The sequence below is a fragment of the Felis catus genome, chromosome F2 (genome assembly GCF_018350175.1).
Source record: "Felis catus isolate Fca126 chromosome F2, F.catus_Fca126_mat1.0, whole genome shotgun sequence".
Taxonomy (NCBI): Eukaryota; Metazoa; Chordata; class Mammalia; order Carnivora; family Felidae; genus Felis; species Felis catus.
Window position 1 is genome coordinate 47651615 of NC_058385.1, and position 16582 is coordinate 47668196.

Consider the following 16582-nt stretch of genomic DNA (forward strand, 5'->3'; position numbering starts at 1 on the left):
CTCATATCCAGAGCTATCTGGACGCCTGTCCTATCAAACCTGCCTTGAGGTTGTCTTAGTTTCTTATACTCTTACCTGTGGGAAGCCACAATGGTTTTCATTATGGTACCAACCAAACAACCAAAGTGTGAAGTTCTCCCTGAAGAGGCACAGTAACCACTAACAAGGCACTGAATGGAGACTCAGGGGCTACACAAATCCCAGCACATCACCGCTACTACCAAAACAGTCTATGAGCCAAACTCATCACCAAAGCTGTTAGGGCTTTGACTCTTTTACATGTAAAATGAGACGTTCGATTATTGAATTTCCTATAGTGTTAAGTTGCCAATATCCTTGGAGTTCAGCCATGATATCAGCAACCTCATCAAGAAGAAGCGAGAGCCCACAGTGCCCGGAGGCACTTGTGCCAGGGCTAGAAGGAATCCAGAAACAAGACTTCACATTGGCCTTTTCTCCAAACGATTTTTTATAAGGGATTTCACCATGAAATCCTCAATTGCCTAAAAATTGATGAAGCAGGGATGGGAGAAGCAATGGCTGTGGGGTAATGGCGGGGGGTGGGGGGGTGGTTACCCTTGCCAAAGGAGAAGAATCACAAGTCAAGATGAAAGGAAAGTTACTGACAAAGCGGTCTGCTTCGGAATGAATAACAGTGGGAGCTCCAAAAGAATGAAGAGAGGCTTGGAGTCACAGTCACATAGCAAGAGTCCCTGGTTACAGCCTCTGAGCGACCCGGGGCCTCTCCAGTTCCTAAAGTTACCCTACAGGCTCCAGGAGCCACTTCAGCATATCAGTAACTTTGTTTTTTGCTGAGCCAGCTTGAGTGGGTATCCCATCATCTGAAAGCAAATGAGCTCTATCTAATACAAACACAATCAGCACATCTTTGTCCTTCACTGAATTAGCGCCATTGATTTCTCAAAACTGAAAAGGACCTTGGGGATTTATCTAGCTCAATCCGTTCGTTCATTCATTCAGTCGTTCATTCAAAAATCTTCAGTGAGTGCTCTCTGTGTGTCAGGCACGGTACTAGGCTGGGCGACTACAGCAGTGAATAAGAAAGACACCGAAGTTGGCATTTACAGTTACGAAGAATTACAACATTTAATAAGTAACAAGTGACGTAGAATGGGAGCTACCTGGTGCTAGCCCAGGAGGACCTAACTCAGCCTGGCATTTCATAGAAAAACTCCCTGAGAACATGACGCAGGAATGAAGAAGAAAGAGACGAGGGAGACAGTTGAGGAATTGGGAGAAAGCAGTGAGTTTGAAATCTTGGGGCTGAGAGGTAGCCTGGCACATTAGAGGAGCTGAAAAGAGGCCAGGATGGCAGAATGCGGAGAGGAGTAAGCAGCGCACCATGAGTGAGCGGACTGTGGGGCAGCGTATGTAGGGCTTTGCAAGCCAATGTAGCAAGGCGACTGAGTCACTTGCTCAAGGACACACAGCTTGTAGGCGGCACAGAGGAGCCTAAGTCATCTAAGCGCTAATATAAAGACCAATTAACATTTTAAAGTAATGTTCTTTTAAGATTTCTTTTCTGGTTCTAAACGCAACACATGCTGATTATAGAGCAAACTCAAAGCGGCACAAAGAGCACCGTGGAAATGGCCCCGAGGCGTGTGTGTGCAATATACACCTTGCATCATACGATGAACCTGGGCCAATCCATTCTCCCCAGACACTGGACACCTTTAGAAAGACTTAAATTATCGGATTTGTCCAGACTGAGCCATAAAAAAAGTCTCAGGACTAGGGTTCATGGCGAAAATCTGTCCATTACACAAAGGAGCCCATGCCCTTCCCTGTATGTCAGCTGCTTGCCCATTTTTACTGCATAAAACTGTAGACTTGAAGATAACCTAGTGATTATACCCAGAAAAGTGTCTCAAAAAAAAAAAATGATATCCACACATCCTCCCCCATTTCTTCACGGCTTCGTCTCCAGGAAATTAGATTCTGGACATTTCAAAATCAGAAGATGGTGTTTCTATACTCCAACTACAGAAGCCATTTAGAATGCCTCTGCCTCTCCCCCCACTCCTGGCTGCTCCGGTTCCTTGGTCAAACCCAAACTGAGTGTTTATGGTAAGGATTCACGCAGCGGAATAGAAGCCCCCTGTTCTTCCTCCTGGGAAGGTGCCCTGCAAGCCTAACAGAACCAGCGTTTCCCCCGTCCCCCCCCCCAGGTGGCATGGCAAGCGACAAGCCCTGGGAAGCCTGGGGAGCAGATAAAGCGCTTGATTAAAATGCCATCCTCTTCACAGCTAATTGGCAGATCGTTTTAGGAGTTCATGCCTTAGAATTTGTTCTTTCCTGATTGTCATTTTGTTTCCCTGCCACCCATTAAACAAGTCTCTTTGCCTGTCCTAGCGGTTCCCAACCCAATAATAATTATGGTTTCAGCCTCTTGCCTTGAGTTTCTGACAGCATAAATAATGCAGGTGCACAGAAATAAAGTGTAGCTACGTTGGCTTTTGCTTCTTTAGCCAATCAGCTACCCCCGCCCCCCCCCAAATAAAAGTAAAGAGACTGAATTGATAGATGCATTTGACCGTCCAGCTGCCAAGAGGGCATTGCCAACAATGAGGATTTCAGAATAATAACCCTAAAGAGAGAAGGTTCAGAGCGTCCCATTCACTGTGGCCGCGGGCCTCCTGAAAGAGGCATTGTTCTCAGCAGGTCAGGTAGAAGAGCCCTCCCATGAATGCAGCATTCTGAGGAAACACGAAGCCATCCCCCCCCCCTTTTTTTTTTAAACCATCTGACACCAGAAATTTCAAACGTGATTGGGTTCTTAGGGAGCAAGACTATACCCTCACAGGTGTGGAATAATCAGGCATCTAAGAACGGCAGTTTCTCCGAAAACAGCTGCAGAAAGGATAAAGATACAAGTCGTCCGTTTTAAATCTGTGCCATGGACTCCCCAGCTTAATGTCTGCATTCTGAGAGCTGGGGGGAGGGCTGTGAAATCGGGCTTTCCAGCTGCTGGAAAGAGGAGGGGCCCTAATATGAGGGCGTTGCCTTGTGCATGAAATACAGTTTTTTTTGTTTGTTTGTTTTTTTAATTTTTTTTTCAATGTTTATTTATTTTTGGGACAGAGAGAGACAGAGCATGAATGGGGGAGGGGCAGAGAGAGAGGGAGACACAGAATCGGAAACAGGCTCCAGGCTCCGGGCCATCAGCCCAGAGCCCGACGCGGGGCTCGAACTCACAGACCGCGAGATCGCAACCTGGCTGAAGTTGGACGCTTAACCGACTGTGCCACCCAGGCGCCCCGAAATACAGATTTTAAAGTGCCCAAGTTTTAAGAGGATAGAATGTGGCACAGTGAAATGCTCAAAATAAAATATTCACCCGTTCCATGATCCCGCACAAGCCCTTTCCCCCATTCGCCACCCCCCCCCCCGCCTCATGTTTTCTTCTAACCTTTAATTTGACAAAGAAAAAAAGTAAACATAGTGAGGACTTTGGGGGCTTGTTTTACACTTGGCACTGTGCTGAGTACTTCATGTAAATGATCTCATTTGATCTTCACAATGGCTGCTTGAGGTAAGGATCATTACGACCAACTAGGGAAAACTCCATCTAAGGAGAGTGGCCATCATTTGCCTGAGATGCCTGACCTAATTTGTGCACTTAGACAGTTCACACAAGAGCTGGCACTCAAAATCCAGAAGCCAAAGGTTTTCAGAGCCAAAGGTTTTCCCTTTTTTCCACTCAACGTGGGCTAATGAATGCCTTCTACAAGCCTTCCAAGTCTCCATATATATCCTTTTCAGTTGCTATGCAAATGCCAATAAATGGATACGGACGGTATAGTTAACCATTCCCTGACTCCCGCAGAATTCAGCTACTTCTAGATTTTCCCTATTATAAATGGCACATACAAACATCTTCACACATTTACCTTTTTTTCCTTTGATTTATATCCTGAAGAATAATTCTAATGAGAGTGATTACAAAGTCTTAGGTATGAAAATTTTGTGCCTGTTGATACTATTTCTGTTCAGATTTTTAAATAAACTAATTAAAAAAATTTTTTTAAATGTTTGTTTATTTTTGAGACAGAGAAAGAGCATGAGCGGGTGAGGGGCAAAGAGAGAGAGAAACATAGAATCTGAAGGAGGCTTCAGGCTCTGAGCTGTCAGCACAGAGCTTGATGGGGGGCTCAAACCCACAACCCACGAGATCATGACCTGAGCTGACATTGGACGCTTAACCAACTGAGCCACCCAGGTGCCCCAATAAACTATTTTAACTGGCAGTAGCAAGAAGCAAATATATCACTTCTCCAAAGCTTGTCAGCACTGTATCAGATATATACGTTTATATATATGTCATATATATAATGATATATATTTGTTTATTTATTGTTCTTAGTTTAATAAGTGCCACATAATAACGTGTCATCACTTGGATTTTTATTGCCTGACCGAGTGGACGGGTGGAACATATTTTTACATATGTGTTGTCATTTGTGCTTCCTTGTCTATATGTTATATTTAAGACCTCTGGTCCTTTATTCACTGAGACCCAGATTTCGATCCCTCACCAGACATCAACTGGTGCATTCCAAAACTGATCTTTCTCTCCCCTATTCCCAACCCACCCTGGTGAAATGATGATGATGATGATGATGATGATATCACCTCTATGTTAATCCTACCTAAGTCCCTTCCTTCCTCATGGGTTTTGCCCAAGACAATAAATACTAGAAAAGACATATAGAACCTTGTGCTATAAAGAGATTCAAGCAAAGAGCTCTAGAAGTTCAAGATGGCTATCTCCACCCGCTGGAGAGTACAGTTTCTTGGAGCTCGCAGTAACATTACAGTGGGAAATATACCTTGGCAACATATTCATAAGTCTTATTCTCTCCATATCCAGGTATTCCCTGGGTTGTGAGTAAAAAATCCTTTATGTTTTTGAGGAGAGAAGGCCACCGTGTGCTGGCTGGAATGTGTTGGGTGGAGTTCTTGCCCCAGCTCTGGAAATGAAGAGCTGCGAAGCTTTTTCTGGGATACTGCTTTCTAGGGGAACAAAAGTAATTCCTACCTCATAAGGTTGTTGTAAGTCTTAAATGAGAAATATTTGTGCATCACTTGGCATCTCTGTAAAAGCACGTCAAACGGCAGTTGCCTCCCCCCAAAACTTTCTAAAGAAACAAATTATAAAAGATAAACCACAGAACGTATTGCTTGATATTTTCCAGTCATGCCCTGTCCTTAAATATCAAATAAATGAAGCTATTTAGAATTTAAAATCGTTTAGAAACTTTAAAGAAAGCCGTGTGAACGTGTAGTTATTGGCACGCTGGGTTGTTCCTTGTCAGCTTCGTCTAGAACATACCTCAGCTCTGTGTGAAGGACAGAAGTGAGCTGGTCACTGGCCTATTTGCCCTTGACTCCATTGCTTCCCTTCTCTGCTCAGCTCTGTTTTGCAGGGAGTGGTCCCTGCAAGTTCCACTCTCCGGAATCCTGCCAGCTGACTGCTAACTAGATCCAAGCAGTGGGAGACACTGGTGTGTGTCCGGAGGGGAGAAGCCATCGTTCCCTTCTGCTTCCGGCCACGCATCCAGCAGGGTGGGTCAGTTCCGACAGGGGCCACAGCAGGTGGCTCTGGGCTCCAGTGGTGCTGACTATTCAGCAGCATCAGGAGGCTTGGCAGCAAAAGCAGGCTTCAGCACTGCCACGAGTGTGCGCCTGGGCTCCGGGACGCCACCGCCACCCTCGTGTCTTCCGGTAGCAGCTGATTCACACTCCCATCCCTGAGTTAACCCACCTCCCCTTTTTTGTTCCTTCGGGCCTTACTTTTAAAATCAGTCCCATTTTGGGGCGCCTGCGTGGCTGTGGGTCAAGTAACCGACTTCAGCTCAGGCTGTGATCTCACGGTTTGTGAGTTCGAGCCCTGCGGCGTTGGGCTCTATGCTGACAGCTCAGAGCCTGGAGCCTGCTTCGGATTCTGTGTCTCCCTCTCTCTGCCCCTCCCCTGCTCACACTCTGTCTCTCTCAAAAATAAATACACATTAAAAGAAATTTTAAAAATAAAATAAAATTAGTCCCACTTTAAATCTCCTTTGACAGGGGCGCCTGGGTGGCGCAGTCGGTTAAGCGTCCGACTTCAGCCAGGTCACCATCTCGCGGTCTGTGAGTTCGAGCCCCGCGTCGGGCTCTGGGCTGATGGCTCGGAGCCTGGAGCCTGTTTCCGATTCTGTGTCTCCCTCTCTCTCTGCCCCTCCCCCGTTCATGCTCTGTCTCTCTCTGTCCCAAAAATAAATAAACGTTGAAAAAAAAAATTAAAAAAAAAATAAATCTCCTTTGACATACTTAGTTTCTATTTTCTTTCTTTTTTTAAAAAAATTTTTAAATGCTTTTATTTATTTTTGAGACAGAGAGAGACTGAGCATGAACAGGGGAGGGGCAGAGAGAGGGGGAGAAACAGAATCGGAAGCAGGCTCCAGACTCCAAGCTGTCAGCACAGAGCCCAACGCGGGGCTCGAACTCACAAACCATGAGATCACGACCTGAGCTGAAGTCGGACACTTAACCGACTGAGCCATCCTCGCACCCCAGTTTCTATTTTTCTAATTAAACCTTTACTGATATAATTAGTTAAAAAGTGAATGAGAAATCCCTTTCTGATGACCAAAATCATACTTGACCCAACAAAGCCCATAACATGCATTCTAGCTGTTTTTATGAACCTTGTGAGGATATAAAAATGTCCTTTGATATTTTGCATTTCTGTAGAGTTCAAAAGTTTTCTGATGACAAATGGTACCTTCTCACGGAATGCCAGAATCATTCTGGTAAGTAGTTATAGTTTTAGGAAATTAAAAAGATAGTGAGAATGTACAATGTTAAAAAAAAATTCCTGATGTTAGCAAGGCATTAAATTTTCTACTTAATCAAAAGAAAAGAAAAAGAGAGAGCTTAGAACTAGCTGAAAAACTAGGTCTTAGAACTCCTGTTTAAAAAAACTGCAATTCTGGGGTGCCTGGGTGGCTCAGTCGGTTAAGCTTCCGACTTTGACTCAGGTCATGATCTTGTAGTTTGTGAGTTCGAGCCCCGTGTCAGGCTCTGTGCTGACAGGTCAGAACCTGGAGCCTGCTTTGGCTTCTGTGTCTTCCTCTCTCTCTGGCCCTCCCCAACTCGTGCTCTCTCTTCTCTCTCTCTCTCTCCCTCTCTCTCTCTCTCAAAAATAAATAAACATTGAAATTTTTTTCAAAAACACTGCAATTCTATGAGGCACCTACATGAAAAACAAGAAGAATCCTTCAATGTTCTTCCTTCAAGTCTAAGTTTCCACATATAAGGCCTCGCCATTGGCAAATATCAGTCCATCCAACATCCTGAGTTTGGTCCAGGATAATTTCAAGAGCTCTTTTGGACAAAGGTATTAACAATACTTGTGACCAATCCAGACAAGACTTTGAGCAGATACAAATGTAAAGATCATCAGTCTCCAGGCTTCTAATGGTCAACAGCACGGAGAAAAAAACATTTCTAGAAAGAAGGAACCAATGGATGTTTACAGGTCTGATAGGTTCTCAAAATACCAGAAAATTCAGACTGTACTCAGAATGTGCTGCTCTTTAACTGGGGGTTAAGATCAGAATGCAGGCAAGCCCTAGAGAGAAGCCATAAAATTCTCTGAGTGTGGTAGAAGAGGACAACCACCCACTGTCGAAATAATTATATAGGGCAATGCCAATGGAGTCAACTGAAAAAGAAAATTCTGGAAAGATCCCTCAGTCCGCCTTCCAAAATCCTAGGAAGAAAATTAAATGTAGCAGCTTCCATATTGATCTACATGGGGCCAGTTTGCCTTGCAAATTTTTATTTCCCTTTGATCAGCTGTCAAAAGAAACCATGTAAATCCTACAATTATCTTGAACAAAATGTCATTTAATTGTCACGAAACGTCTATATTCAGTCAATTGTTTCTTTGTTCTGATCTCTAAAATAAGGGAAGAAAAAAAATACCTTCTGTCAGTAGAGCACAGAACCTATGCTCTATTCTAACTGTGATCTTGGCCTGCTCCCAGCCTCTATATAGAAGCTGGAATGTGTTATTATTACTGGCAGTATTTATTACTGATAAGTGCCAACTTTCCTATCTATTGAGCACTCTCCGTTTCCAGTGGCCTTTTGTACCATGGTCCTGATAGGGCCCATGGCTGTGTCCATGAAGGAAACATTCCCATAGCTATTCTCACAGGGTGATAACAGCTTCCAAATTACAAATAAAACCACACTAGGGTACAAATATGCAAAGATCCTGTTTTCCCTTAACAACTCATTAGAAATTTATCTTCTTGTTTTATATAAATCCTTACTTTTTTTTTTTTTTTTTTTTTTTTTTTTTTTTTTGGCTGAACCACTGTTCCTACCATCTCTTCAGACAGTGGGTTCATTAAATTTACTTCTCTCCTTCATCAATAAGACCAGCTGAAAAGGGCAAAGAATTGAGCGGCTACTATTTGCCCAGTAGTGTGGACATCTTTTATATTACCTCTTTTACTTAATCCTGACATGCATGCTGTGAGTTGAAAGTCTTATTCCCTCTTATAGGTGACACAACTGAAGGTAATCAACTTGACACGAGTAGAAGCAGAATGAGATGAACCTGACATTTGAACCCGGGTCTGTTTGACCTGCAAATGTAAGCTCTTCTGAGTGTGCCACACTATGGTAGTCAGACTGGACAGAGGTCATCATCATTCCATACAAACTAATAATAAGTCACATGATACCAAAGAGAAATCTCTAGGTTCTTAAGTGCCAGCATCATTCATCGTGAACTTTCCTTCTGAAACGTGATAGGGAATCTTTTCCAAGAGGCAATTATATTGGCATCATTTCCCCTCCTCTCCCTTCTTTGTGAAGTGTCTCAGCTGACTATGCCCACAGATGCAGCCTGCAGAACTTGACAGTCATATCCTACCCTGCAGCGATCCCTCCAGGTTTAGAGGCCACACTGTCTTCCAGCAGCACTTCCCAAAAGGCAAGCCTGAGATCACTTCCTGCATCTGTTGTCACCTCTGAGCAGAAGGCTGGGTCATCCAATTAAGTCAGCACTCAGTAAGGGTGCTCCTCTACCTCTAGTGTGCACAGGACAGTGTGCCAGGGTTCCTTGCCTAGAGGGCTTGTCCTTGAGGATCCACCAGTCACTGCATTCATACAGGGAACAGCCTGAGGGCTACGGAAGTGTGACAACATCTATAAAGACACAGAGGGGCAGCCCCAACAGAAGGGAGATTCTTGAGTAATCTCGTTGGATCTGGGCCACCACAGAATGTGGATAAATGGAGAGTAATATGATCCTTAGGATGTGTTTTTCCACCATGACTACGACAGCTCAAGAAAGAAGCTAAGGTCATTCTGAATTGGATCTCAATCATACTTGGGCCCCCAAGTTAAGTCAGACTCCCTCAAACCTCTGGAGCTAAGTGGCAGGTTATCCTATGGCAGGATAATGTGCCAAGTCATTAATTTCAGTTCTGTCCTTGCTATGATTTCACACCTCTGTTTAAAAAAAAAAAAAAAAGTAGGCAGGGACACCTGGGTGGCTCAGTCACTTTAGCGGCTCAGGATTTTGGCTCAGGTCATGATCTCATAGTTCATGGGTTTGAGCCCTGGGTCAGGCTCTGTGCTGGCAGCACGGGGCCTGCTTGGGATTTTCCGGCTCCCTTTCTCTCTGCCCCTTAATGACTCTCTCTCTCTCCCTTAAAACAAAACAAAACAAAACAAAACAAAACAAAACAAAACAAAACAAAACAAAACAACAGTAGGCAGAATCTGAGTTCCCTTGACTGAGAGCAGGGATCTGCAAACCTTCTGTAAAAAGCCAGATAGTAAATATTTTAGGCTTTGCAGGCCTATCTATCTTTGTTCAAGTACTTAACTCTGTTGTTAACAGCAAAAAAGCAGCCCTAGACAATAAATAATGGGCATAGTTGTGTTCAAATAAAACTTTATTTAAAAGTTAAACAGGAGGCAGGCTGGACTTAGCCACAGGTCATAGATTTCTGACTCCTGACTTAGAGGATTTAGATCTCAAGGCCAAAAGATATTAACTAGAGACTATCTCCCTTATGGTTTTTGTTTCCAGAAATGTAAGCTCATGAAACGTGATCAGAGGAGAGGAGAGGAGAGAGTTGAGGGCCTTTGGAAGTCAGAGAAAATCACTGAATTACAATGATAAAATATTTCCAAGGTTCATGGGGTTCTATTAATAGCTGGGACCAGCCCCTACCCCAGCATCTAAAATAAATGGGGATATGCTATGACCCCAAAGAGAAATGCCTTCATGGTCTACCCAATAAGGCTGAACCCTGGGAATCAGGTTATTTATCTTCGGTAATAAGTTCCATTCCTAAATGGGGCATGGTAGCAAAAAAACCCAAAAAAACAAACAAACAAAAAAAACGACAACAACAAAAACCCACAACACTTCAGAAGACTACAGGAATTTCAGTAATGAGCATTTATTTCAGCTAAGAGCACTTTACCATCCTGAGTGTTTTGCTCTGCAAAAGACTTCCCAGATCTTCCCAGGATTCCTAGATTGGAGGGTCAGCAATGTATCTGGATGAAGAAAGGTCAAGTAAAGCTGAGATGAAAATCATATTTAATTAGATTTTTCATCATGCATAGTGTAAAATCATCTGCTACATGCCCAATAGTGCAAATTACTCTTGCTCTTAATTCTTTCAGGGAAAGAGAGAGGGGGAAGGGAGACAGAGACAGACAGAGAAGGGGAGAAAGAGAGATAAAGAGAGAGATGAATATGCATGTAGATGCTTTGGAATCTTTGGATAGATGGAATTTTAACCATAAAGTAAGTAATGCAAGATGGCTCAGTAGTATATTTTCCTTTCAACTACTGTTTACTATTTATAAAAGCACTTATTGGCCAACAAACTTTCACAGCCTAATTTAGAAGGGTTTTTGGTTAGCAGTTGAGCAGATATTGGGGTACCCCGTAAACGATCTTGCCTCGGCTTCAAAAGCACTCTTGTGCAGAGTCATTGCTGAAATATTCACAGAGAAATTTCAAGACCACATAACTGTTCTTTTGGTGTATAAATAGCTATCCAAGAAATAGATTAAAGCTTAGTTCACTACTCTGTTAGTGTATTAGTTTCCTGCGGCTGCTGTAACAATATTGCCACAAACTTGATGACATAAAACATCAGAAATTCATTCTTTTAGAGTTCCGGAGCCTACAAGACTGAAATATGTATTTCTGGGCCAAAATAAAGTTGCTGGCAGGGCCAAGCTCTCTCCAAAAGCTCTAGGGGAGATTCTGTTCCTTGCCACTTGCAGCTTTCGGTAGCTGTCAGCTTCTTTGGCTTCTGTCAGCTTCTTCTGTCACTAAAGTATCTGCCCTGTGTCACCTTGCCTTCTCTTCTGTGTCAGATCCCCCTCTGCCTTTCACTTACAAGGACACTCACGATTGCAGTTAGGACCCACCCAGATAACCCAGGAAAATATCCCACCTCAAGATCCTTAACTTAATCACACCTGCAAACACCCTTTTCCACATCTGGTGGTTCTGGGGGTGAGGACCTGATACTCTTAGAAGCTACTATCCAATTTACTGTAACTATCCAGCCTAACAAGTCCTGGAACCAATAGTATTTAAGATTAATATTTACGATTACAGCTTCTGCCTTGTTTCTGTGATCATGTGGACCTGTGACGCCCTCGAATGGCGGGAGAACTTCCCAAAGATACAGATACATAGATACCCATAGATCATCACCACATTGTGCCACTCAAAGGATCCATGCTGCATTCGGTGGGAAAGGCATGTCCTGGAATTGAGCAATACAGTGGCTCTGAGTATTACATCAGATTGAAACGGTTTCATGTCTGACCCAAATACCCAGAGCTGTGCTGGGAAAGGAAGGATTCCTTTATTTTTTTTTAATTTTTTTTTTCAACGTTTATTTATTTTTGGGACAGAGAGAGACAGAGCATGAACGGGGGAGGGGCAGAGAGAGAGGGAGACACAGAATCAGAAACAGGCTCCAGGCTCCGAGCCATCAGCCCAGAGCCCGACGCGGGGCTCGAACTCCCGGACCGCGAGATCGTGACCTGGCTGAAGTCGGACGCTTAACCGACTGCGCCACCCAGGCGCCCCAGGAAGGATTCCTTTAAAATCAGCCTCTGGGACCAAGAATATACTCCCCCAATCATCCTCTTCCTCATAATAACACACTGTCAACCACTAAATTTTTCCTTTAGTTCTTAAACAAATTGCATCTTCTATTTCAACCACCTTGTATTCACAACTTGAGATTTAGTTCTGTAGAACTCCCCAGATGGGCACAATTTATTTCCCGAAAGGAGATTTTATGATTTTCCCCCTTTTTAAAAATGCGTATTTGTTTTTGAGAGCGCGTGCACACGCAAGAAGGGGAGGGGCAGTGAGAGAGGGGGACAGAGGATCCGAAGCAAGCTCTGTGCTGACAGCAAAGAGCCTGGTGCGGGGCTCAGACTCATGAACCCTGAGATCATGACCTTAGCCGAAGTCAGACACTTAACCAACTGAGCCACCCAGGTGCCCCTTATGATTTTTCTGAGTGAGCATTGTGATAGGTGCCGGGAATGCAATGGGCAGATGGAGGAGACAAAAATAATAATAAGTAGATGATTTCAATATAACATGGCGACTGAGAACTTACTCCACCACCTTCCACCACCCCCCTCGGACCATTTCTCACCTTGATCACTGCAATGTCTCCTAACAGGCCTCTACTTCTGCACTGGCCCCATGTTATGGCCTGAATGCTTGTATAGAACCCCACCCACCCACCCAAACTGGTATGCTGAATCCCTACCCCCTAATGTGATGGTAGTAGGAGGTGGGCTTTACGGGAGGTGCTTAGGATGAGACGAGGCCTGAGAGTGGAGCCCTCCCGAAGGCATTAGTGCTCTTATAAGAGTCCCAAGAGTGCTTGCTTCCCCTCTCTGCTCTCCACAGTGTCAGGATAAGTCAGCAGTCTACAGCCTGGAAAAGGACCCTCACCAGATCCCAGCCACGCTGTCACTCTGATCTCAGACCTCCAGCCTCCAGAAATAAGAAGTCAACTTCTATTGTGTACAAGCCACCCAGTCAGTCTCTGGCACTTGGTCACAGCAGTCGGAACAGACTAAGACACCCTACTCAGTCTATTCTCTGTAACGCAGCCAAAACAATCCTGTGACAACCCATGTCAAACCAAGTCATATCCCCTGCACAGAACCTACCAGGGATTTCCCATCTCACTTGGAGTAAAAGTCAAAATCTTTGCAAGCCTCCTGAGACTCTGCCGGTCTGCTAACTGCTTCCTCTCCTCCTTAACTAAACCCAGAGCACAATCCTTCCTCAGGGCTTTTGTCCTTAATGTTCCCTCTGTGCCATAAGCTCTCTCCCCAGAACCTGCAGGACTCACACTCTTAACCTCCTTATGATGCTGACTCCAGCATCATTCTCAGTGATGCTTCCTCTGATTGCTGGATTAAAAATTGCAGTGTATTCCCTGCAACGTACAACCTAATATCTTTCTCTCCTTTGTTTTTTCCCATAACATTTATCATTGGCCAATTTATTATATGTCTTACTCATTTTTTAAAGTGATGTATTTTCCCTGTGTACAACGTAAGTTTCCTGAGAGCTGGGATTATTGATGGTTTTGTTCACTGTCTATTTTGTATACCCACTATCTAGAATGCTGACATCGAGTAAATGATGAACACATATTTGTTGGATGGAAGGGTAAATGATGAACACATATTTGTTGGATGGAAGGGTGATGAATGGCTGGCTGGATGGATGGGAGGATGCATAGATGGAAAGATAGGTGGATGAATGGGTGGATGTCTACACAGGGTATTACGGGAGTGAAAGATGAGGACACACAACCAAGCCGGAGGCAATAGGCTTTAGGAAGGCAAATACTCCACTCCCCTGGTCACACTCTTCATGGGTTAATTAGACAATGATTATTATGTCTCTTTCCCACTTTGATTCTTCATGACAGTTTTAAGTGTTAATTTTAATTTTTCCAAAAGCTGTTTTTCTAGATAGCCTAATTGTCACTGCATAAAAGGTCAGCCTATTGGGTCTCATCTTTTAATAAAAGAAAAATGAATAAGTCATCTAGAGTCCAACAATTCCTTTATAATATTTTGACAGAAGAAGATAACTTAAAGGATTTACAGGGAGCCTTTACGCATTGCACAAGAGTTTCATGGTCACTATCCATTTTATTCCACAGTGTTATAAAGACTCCACTATATTTTACAGGTCTGGTTTTTATAAAGTTAACCTATGTTAGTTACATCCTGTAACATTTTGTGTATTTCTGGCATTAACTGTTTGTTACAAGAGCTTTCCTCTGTATGATTCAGCGAATGAATCATTTGGTCCTATCTTCATCTCGGTGGTCATATTCACCTAAAGTTTTCCATAAAACACTTTTTAATTAAAGAAGCAATTTAATTGTTGAAGATATATCATTCCCAGTGCATTTTCCTCTATGTGGTACACACACATGCACACACAGGCGTACCCACACACACATACAATGTAAAGTGGTTCTTTAAATTCTGAATTATTAAAACAGAATCTAGCAAATACTCTAGGCTGAAACATATTGACAGCATACATGTTTTTATACCACTACACAACAAACATCCCACACTGCATCATCTGTTCTGATCCTTGCTTCTTCAGACATCCTGCAATATTTTCTTCTTCTATTCCAATAGTATTAGCTCACCAAAAACAAAGGTATTTTGTTTGTCACCATATATACTTTTTATGTATTACTTCAACCATCTTTAACAGCATCAGGAAGAGCAAGTATTTACCCAGTCATATGAGGCTTTTTTTTTTTTTACTAACAAGTAAAAAAATCTCAAAAGAGACTTTTTTCAAAAATTTTTTCTAATGTTTATTTTATTTTTGACAGAGAGAGACAGAGCATGAGTGGGGGAGGGGCAGAGAGAGAGGGAGACACAGAATCGGAAGCAGGCACCAGGCTCCCAGCTGTCAGCACAGAGCCCGACGTGGGGCTCGAACCCACAAACCGCGAGATCATGACCTGAGCCGAAGTTGGACGCTCAACTGACTGAGCCACCCAGGCGCCCCTCAAAAGAGGCTTTTAAATATTTGTCAGTAAATTTGGCAAACATTTTAAGTACTGTTGAGGGGCTCCTGGCTGGCTCAGTTGGCAGAGCATGTGACTCTTGCTCTTGGGATTGTAAGTTCAAGCCCCATGCCGGGCGTAGAGATTCCTTAAAAAGAATAAAATCTTAAAAAAAAAAAAAAAAGTACTGGGGCACCTGGGTGACTCAGTCGGTTAAGCATCCAACTTTGGCTCAGGTCATGATCTCACGGCTCGTGGGTTTGAACCCCACGTTGGGCTCTGTGCTGACAGCTCAGAGCCTGGAGCCCGCTTTGGACTCTGTGTCTCCCTCTCTCTCTGCCTCTCCCCTGCTCATGCTCTGTGTCTCTTTCTTTCAAAAATAAATAAACATAAAAAAACAATAAAGTACTGTTGAGAATCACACATCTCTACCCATCACTGGTGGGGGGGGGAGTGGTAAACTGTAGAGGTTTGTTTCATGTTCTAGATGTTTAGTTTTTAAGTGAATTATTAATCACAGTAACTTCCTAATGTCCTTGAGCTTCTATTACAAGACACAATGGATACTTGGGTGACATTCATCATCGAGAATAGGGAAGGTAATTCACTTTGCAAAAATGTTTTGGCAACTTGCTAGCTTGGATGAGATTGTGGTTGTTTTCGGTATTGTATGATGGCTGACAATGAGCATACACCAGCAGTAACAGAAACATCGCTTGGCTGTTTCCTGGGCTTGGTGCGTGCTCGCATCACTAGCATTACCCCCACTGATCATTTCTCTGCAAGAATCATTCGGGAAGTTGCTTGTTCACGCTGTCAGAGGAAGGAAGACAATGAAATCTTTTTTTTTTTTTAATTTTTTTTTTCAACGTTTTATTTTATTTTTGGGACAGAGAGAGACAGAGCATGAACGGGGGAGGGGCAGAGAGAGAGGGAGACACAGAATCGGAAACAGGCTCCAGGCTCTGAGCCATCAGCCCAGAGCCCGACGCGGGGCTCGAACTCACGGACCGCGAGATCGTGACCTGGCTGAAGTCGGACACTTAACCGACTGCGCCACCCAGGCGCCCCGACAATGAAATCTTTAAGTTAAACAAGGGGTAATGTAAAGCAATGTGCTGAAAGTGGACAAGCAAGCCAGGGGGGTCTCTCTGCCCCTCACGGATGTGGGCAGCCCCTCAATCCTCGGGAGACCACATGGGGAATATGTGATGCAGGGATGCCTGGCATACAAAAAAATGACAGAATGTGCTAGGCTCAGTCCATATTTAAAATGTTGGTAAAGCTTAATTTTTTTTTTTTGCTTTTTCACTTCTTCTTTTTTATTTTTTAGAAAAAAAAAACCTAAATAATTTTCTTTTTGCAAGCAGTAGATTATCTTGTGTACTCTCTAGAGTATAGTGGGCCACTTATTTTAGGGGCCACTGATCTAG

General features: G+C 43.5%; 1 protein-coding gene across 5 annotated transcripts in view; it reads right to left on the bottom strand.

The window, feature by feature from the left end:
• The window catches only part of NCALD (neurocalcin delta), a 404491-nt gene that overhangs the window by 96305 nt on the left and 291604 nt on the right, over nt 1–16582 (bottom strand). The gene's annotated exons all lie outside the window — the stretch shown is intronic.